The sequence below is a fragment of the Scleropages formosus genome, chromosome 4 (genome assembly GCF_900964775.1).
Source record: "Scleropages formosus chromosome 4, fSclFor1.1, whole genome shotgun sequence".
In the NCBI taxonomy this organism is placed as follows: Eukaryota; Metazoa; Chordata; class Actinopteri; order Osteoglossiformes; family Osteoglossidae; genus Scleropages; species Scleropages formosus.
Genome location: NC_041809.1, coordinates 12,529,254 through 12,537,526, shown reverse-complemented (window position 1 = coordinate 12,537,526; position 8,273 = coordinate 12,529,254).

Genomic DNA, 8,273 nt, shown 5'->3' with positions numbered 1-8,273 from the left:
CTCCCTGTAGGAGGTCTGCAGCAGACAGAGGAACCAGAACATTCCCCAAGTTCACAGGACAAAGCAGATTACAGAGTATGCATATTTCTTTTATTAACATGTTTCAACCACTTCAGTTGTTTTTGTGCTTTCATGTGTTATTATTGTAAAAAGGCACAACTTTGTGCCAATAAACACCAGATGAGACATTCCAGTTCTTATTTCTAATGACCTTTCTTGGCTGTGAGTTTTGTTACCTTCCAGCAATTGAAAGTTTTGTTGGATATTCTAACCTGTAAGCACTCTTGTAATTTTGTATATTTCCTTTGGCAAATTACCTGGAACATATAGTAGAAGAGCTCAGTACTGTACATTAAGTGAACAAAATGTATATGGCATGGATTGCTTTGGGCAGTGTTTTGATCTAATACCAGTTGCTAAATGGAATTCAAATGGGATCCATAATTAAGAGAAAGGACGGTGTTATGCTTGCTCTAACTTGACTGTTCAAGCATGGCGCATTCTCGTAATTTTTGGCAGGGAGCAGACCTACCTTTCTGAGGAGGAGCTCTGGAAGTTCAACAGCTCAGCCTGACAGATGGCGAAAGCTATGACAGCCGCTACAGGTGAATGCCAGTTCAGGTCACACCCAGGTCACACTGGTGATTATCCTCAAGAGGTAAAACACTCCATTGTCTATGGGAACACAATTTCCATATTCCCCCAACACGTGAACTATCTGGTTTACTTTTTTTTTTTTTTTTCTCTCTCTCTTACTGTGATGCAAACAGACAATGGGTGAAGACTGAAGGTAAAACAAACTTCCGCATCTGACTGATCACTGGATGTTTGATCTTCACAAATGTGAAAACAGAATATTAATTCAACGAAGATGCAGGTCCTCCAAAAAAGACATGAACAGAAATAATGATCAACAAATGGAAACAAAAACATTCTACTTTCTGCTTGGATAATACTGCTGAGACAGTAGCTGAACAAGTTTCTACATCTTTGAAGTCAAAGGGTGGTCATGGCTGGTTCCTTAGAGACTGTGCAGTAATTAAAACCATTTGTATAAAGAATTTCACATTATCTCACCATACCATTTCCATATTTCATAGATTTTATATTATATATTTAAAATTGAATGAAAGAATTATGCACTATATATCTGTTTATACATGTTTATATATAGATATAGATATAAAAATATGCATATAAAGTTAATCTATCTCATATCTGTTCATATTATCTGCTGTCCTATCTATTTCAAGAAAACATTCCAGCCTGAAATGTGCCAATTTCTGAAATTGTCCCAACAATGCTAATTAACACACATTCATGTAGTGACATGTACTGCACTTCCCTGTCTCTAATGACACAACAGAGCCCACACACACAAATCTTCCGCTACTATTGTTCTACCTATCGTCTGCTTGTACCTCTTTCTTTCCAAAAGCTGAAGGGGACAATTAGCCTCTCCAAGGCCTACAGGAAACCGTAACTGCAGTGCCATACGTTGAGCTAGACTGCAGGTCTCCTGCTTAATGACACCACTTAACGGAGGCCCCACTTAGGAATTTCGTAGATAATGGCAATAAAATCTTTGGAATTGATCATCTTTGAAAACAGCTCTTCCGTGAGGTTTCAAGCAGTCACAATTCATTGACAATATTCTGAAAAGGCAGAAATAAAAGCATTCCACTGTGCAGTTGGGATGTTTTAGCCTTTGGACTATGGGAGAAAACCCACAGAGACACAGGAAGAACATACAAACTTCACTCAGACTGAGTAGGGATTGAACCCACGTTCTCTCAAATCACCCATATGCCATAAGGCAGCTGCACCACCATATCACCTGTGTTAATTCTCGAAATACTGCGCTGCACCCACTTTGACTGAAATAATGCACCGATGAGCTGTGATCCCTGAGTGACCTGCTAACAGGAGGAAATGCACCTGCTGTGCTCTTCTAAAAACATATTTATGGACACACTGGATAATGAACTGAAGAATTAACTTTAAAGAAAAGTACAGTTGACCCTTCAACAACACAAGTTTGAACTGCGTGGCTCCGGTTATACGTGGATTTTTTCGACTGTTTATGTTACTGGTAAGGCTTCCGGTCAACAGCAGGCTAGTAGTAAAGTTTTTGGGGAGTCGACTGCACGGGGGAGTCGGCACCCCTAACCCTCGCGTTGTTCAAGGGTCAACTGGTATCAACAACTCAACCAGTACTTGTGCGTGGCCACAAAGATTTGATGAGACTGATCAGTAATAAGCCTGTGTGGTAATATCATGGCACAGTGATGTTAGCAGATTAAATAAAATAATAAAACACTGTGCAATATATGCTAACCTTGTAAAGTGACTTTTAAAACTGTGCTTAAGTATTATCCCTGTTTTACAGCTCTTCTGTAATATTCTTCACAAATGTGAAAACAGTACGAAGCTTCACCAGTATTTAGGGTGGGATGAAGAATGGGGCAGATGACCAGCTAAAGAGGCCAAACTGCCGTTTAACTGCTCCTTCGCTTAGTGCCAAAATGGCCCTAAGTTCAGAAACTTGCATTTGTTACAAATTATAAGATTTTTTATTTTCTGGAATCACACATGTATGTTGTTACCACTGAGATGTTCTAGAGATAACTTTCTTGTTCATGTTTTATTTTAATATACTTTGTTTTGGTATTCTTGAGAACTCTTTTTGCTCCTCCTGAGTCCCTGTGATAAAAGACATTCCTTTGACTAAAGAACAGTAGGCTATATGAATGATATGATGAAAAGTAGCCTCTCGCCATTTGGAACTTGACAGAAAAGGACTACATGCCTATCAGTGCCTAATCCTGGAAATGTATTTAAAAATGTATTTGAAACATGTAGTTAAGCACCTTTATAAACAAAATCTGAAAGAAATTTCACTTTCCAGAAGATTACCCTTATCAATTTTTTATTATAGTATGTAAGAATTATGACTTCATATTGGTTAATAATGAAAAATTAGCACCGCTCAAAGGTTTTTTAGAAGAGGTGGAAAACAACCAACAACATTCAAGTGTTTCCACACTAAACTTACACAGTATGCTTACACATTTGATCATTGCTATTATTATTACTATCAAAACATCTTGAATGTTTTTTACAATGAATGAGAACAGAACAATAAAAGCAGGTCACTACCTAAGAGTGTATGGGCGTGCATGAGGGCTGGGCGCTGTCAGGCTGCTCATTCTCGTTGTGCAGGGGAGAAAGTTCAGCAAAGTTCATGGGCAGGCCAGCTGGGGGTGGGGGGTGCTCAGACTGCATGGCTGTGATTGCGCACAGGAGGGGAGAAAAGACAAAATAACAGAATCGTCACAGAAGAAGAGTGACAATAGTGACACACCTCCTACTTCCATGACAAATTAACCTAAGCTAGTTAATTACATATAATAGCTGGATGCTATAATTACATAATAATCATTTGGTTTTAATTGTATGAAACTTTGTATTACTAACAACTTAAGGTTAAATTGCAACTTCATTTCACCTTTATCCAACACTGACAAGCAGTTCTGAAGGAAAGGAAGACTTGGAATGACAAAGTGTCAGATGGCTAATGACTAGAACAAGACATGTTCAAATATAGACAATCATGTATATATGAAGCAGAATGTAAGTGTATCAAAAGGGCTTAAACAAAAGTAACTTTCGGCTAGCACTTCACCAGAGGTTCTGTAAACAAAGAACATGTGAGAGCATGACAGGCAGCTTGTTTTATTTTTCAAAGGTTTTCATGTGACAGCCGTTTGAGAAATGTAACCTGTGTGCTGTTGAGCAACATTCTCTGCACATTAAGGCATACATTCATATTTTTTATGAACCAGAATATTTATGAATCAATTTCACACACTGAGAAGCCTTACAGGAACATGACAGCATTACCGTAAGTGCTTGAATGTCACTGCGGTTAAGATACTGTGTGATCGGTTAGGAATTCGCAATCCCAGGAGGTGTTTGTGAATGATTTACGTGGAACTTGAGATAATCATAGTAGTTTCTCCACACAGTCTGTGAGGCGTCTGCTTCTGCTGTGGTGCTCAGTGTTTTGCACAGTTTACAGCCAATACTGTACTAAAACAGGTTAAAACCTCATCTCTCAACATGAGACATCCTATTTACTGTGTTTCTTGAAACATGGTGGTTTGAAACTTGATCACATTGAATTCAGAGCCATGAATAAGCATTTCCAAAGCTGTGAGCCCCAGCTAAGCCCTTGGATGTATTATTTGTGCTTCTGCGATGTTCACACCACACAAGATATATAATATCACACTACATTCACCCCCGAATTTAATGTGTGGATTTCCACTGTGAGTACATTGACAGCTCTGAATACATTTCTTTTTTTGACCAGATACATTGGAATTGTAGTCCTTTTCATGGCTTCAGAGTGAAAAAGAATGGCTAATGACCCACTGGTATCATCACTTTGGGTGTCTTCAGGGGACCATATCACAACAGTTTGGTCTGCATTATGTATATTTGTTCATTTAGCAGACACTTTTCTCCAAAGCAACTTCTAAGGAACTCTATGTAGTGCTATCAGCCTACACACCTTATTCACCAAGCTGACTTACACTGCTAGATACACTACTTACAATGGAACACTCACCCATACATCAGTGGAACACACTCTCTCTGTCACTCACACACTATGGGTGAACCTGAACAGCATGTCTTTGGACTGTGGGAGGAAACCCACACAGACACGGGGAGAACATGCAAATGCCACACAGACTGAGCAGGGAGTGAACCCACGTCCTCTCACACCACCCAGGTGCTGTGAGACAGCAGCGCTACTCACTGTGCCATCATGGCACACGTCTATGCGTTCCACAGCTCTTGTTTCTTAAATAACTTTCCGTAGTCAGTGCTGTTTAATGCTAGTACGATAAGTGCTTTGTTTTCAATCAGCTCCCAAGAGGCTGTAAGGGGAGTGGTGAGGAGAAGCATTCTTATCTGTCTGTCATTCAACACTGATATTCATGCTCTAGTTCCTTATGTGTCTCTCAGACCAGCTTTAGTGCATCACACTGAAGGGATGACCTGCTGTGGCCTGACAAAGTTCATGATTCACCTGAACTTTTCAACTTTGCATGTTATGAGGCCCATTGCTACTGTCAAAGTCAGTCATGCTAAAAAAGTTGTTTTTATGACACAAAAGCGACACCTGAAGACAGTCATATGTAGTGATAGAAATAGGAGCTTAAAGGTTTTTGTGTAAAACTTGAACTGGTTAAAAATGAATGACACTTTAAATGTGGATTTATCAGTGAGCTTTCTGGCGAGCTGCACCTCATATCACTGCACACGCATCCCCAGAACAAGCCATAGCAGTGTTTTTAATGGGAACAACGCTTCCTATCTTGTTTCATATGCTCCAGGGCTGGGAGGTAAGACAGGTAATCTACATCTGAACTCTTCAGATCAGAAACATTTACCGCTAAGTTGTTTTTAACATCTTCAACAGCTTTCAGGGTCAGTGATACCTTGCAAGTCAACCACGCAATCGATCTACAGATGATTATTCAGCTTGTGTCAGACATGCAATAAACATCAAATATCTTCTGGTAAAACTATAGATAAACACTCAAGTAAAGACAATCCAAAAAAACTGTGTTTCAATGCCATTAAAAAACCATTTAACATATTTATAACCAGCTGAGCAAATTTACTAAATTTAATATCCTTATGCAAAATTTAAAAACATTTCAAATTAATATTCTGAAGATTTTCAGTAATATTTGCATTTATTACATTTATTATGCATTTGTACCCTTGAGCAAGGTACTTACCCTAAAATTGCTCCAGTAAAAAAAGAGAAATAACCCAGCTGTATAAATAGGTAAATAATTGTAAGAACCTAACGTTGTAAGTTGCTTTGGAGGAAAGCATCTGCTAAATAAATAAATGTAAGTGTAAAGGTTACAATTACACTATTGTACTGCTGCTTACATCTTGTGTTTTTTAAACTCTGCATGCTTTGCCTCAAGACTGGATTTGCACAAATTTCTTTGAGAACCGTTTAAGATTTTTCTAGAAAACACATGGGATGCGCAGAGACTTCAGACCAATGTTACATAAATTTTTTGAAAACCCCGCTGTGGTACTGTGATCTACATTCCTTCACCCTCTAAACATAAACACTCAGATATTTCTGAACTAAATTGAGGACAAAAGCTTTTTTTTTTTATGAATTCTCCCTGTGGCCAGGTGTGCGCATTGTGATGGAAGTAAAGGAGTGCAAATGAGGGAACAGCCAGAGGCCTTTGTCAGTCATGAACTCTGGGGGGAGGTTCAAAGTTTGAGCTTGTCTTCAGAGAACAAGCTAAAGGAATGCTGCTGTAGCAGGTGTTGTCTGACACGAGCAGTAATTTTCCCTCACCTCGGCCGATCACGTTTAATTTGTGTCTTGTTTTGCATTTTGTATTGTGGAGGACTGCTTGTGTCTCTGGAGGTTGGGGCATGTGAGCAAAAGGCCTGCTTCAGTGCTACATTGTGGAGGCAGGGGTTGAAGTCTTCTTTTTAAGGGGCCTGTATAAAGGCAAAATCCAGAGGTAAACTTTTCTAAATCAGGGTAAACTATTTGTGTTCATTTTCACCTGAGCCATTTTTTCCCTGAGACAACTTAGAATGTTACACAAATAACTCTTACAGTGATTTTCCTACTTGTACAGCAGGGTCATTTTTACAGGAGTAATTCAGGGTTAGTACCTTGATCAAGGTGCTACAACAGGAGCAAGCTATCAGAAGCAGGGGATTCCAGATTGTGAGGTCCATCCACTAAACTCCCTGCTACCCCAATTTCAATTTGTAGTATATCTGCACTGCTGGAGCTTTACCCTTTTTTGTGTCAAAACTAAGCTTAAATCAAAATCTTAACCAAAACAACATTTTCTTGTCATTCCTTATCACATCAGTATAACTAATTACAAGAACCTTATTCTATGATTTGTTTGTAAATTTAAAGCATTTCTAATTCCTAATCTCTTTCCTCTGATCAATCAATACAAAGTCTATACTGCACCTAAGAACCTCAAAAATAAATTAAATCAGCTGTACTTGTAATGAATGTGATTAAATAAAGTCTTTCACTACAACATGATAAAGACTACTGTAGTGACTCAGAACACAAAACTGTAATGGTTTTCTTTATTCTGATGCTGGCCAACAAAGAAGGAAATACACTTCAGCAGAAAAGAGTACAACCCATCCAGAAGAATCAATAACCATAAATGAGACAACTGGCAATGAGACAGAAACAAAACAAAATACAGTGTTATGCAAACACATCTAGTAGAATCTGAAAGAACAGAGTGCAGTCAGCTAGAAACTAACAAAAAATAAAAGACAATAAACACAAACACACACACACACACACATTTTCAGAACCGCTTGTCCCATACGGGGTCACGGGGAACCGGAGCCTAACCTGGCAACTTAGGGCGTAAGGCTGGAGGGAGAGGGGACACACCCAGGACGGGACGCCAGTCTGTCTCAAGGCACCCCAAGCGGGACTCGAACCCCAGACCCACCGGAGAGCAGGACTGTGGTCCAACCCACTGCGCCACCGCACCCCCTAGACAATAAACAAAATATACAAAATACTATAGTCGTCAAAAATATAACACAAACAGAAATCATACCCATAACAACAAGTAATACATGCACTGACCATACAAAGTAAGATTAACAGGTTTTATGTCACGCCCTCTGATGCTCCCCTTACAGTCAAGACCAGCAAGATATAAGGCACCAAACCACTACCTTCTAGTCACAGAATTTCACTCACCCTGAGACAACTGTCTGCGCTCTCAAGTCTGTCCTCATTGATATGATCTTAAACCCTTTGCCTCCTTTCCTTCTAGTCCTGCTCCACTTTCCCCTCAGATATGACCATCTGCCTAGCTCCATGACCACTCTTTGGATTATCGCCTTAGCCCTGTTTGCCCATCACCTGACAATACGCCCATGCCTGACCGCAAAAACCTGCCCAGCCCTCCAAAGTTCAGTGAAGAACAGCCTGACACCTTGTTTACATGGTAAAAATCACTCACGTGTATTTTCACGTGTTTGTCCAACACATCCACTGGCCTCTGCTTTTCTCCCTATGCAGAAAATAACTTTTGAAGTGCAGCTTAAACAAGCATGCAATGAATGTGCTGCAAACATGCACAATGCCAGTTAATTTTCAAAAGTATAGAAAATGTATTTTAAAACAAACAATTCATGTGCCATTTACTGTCCTGACC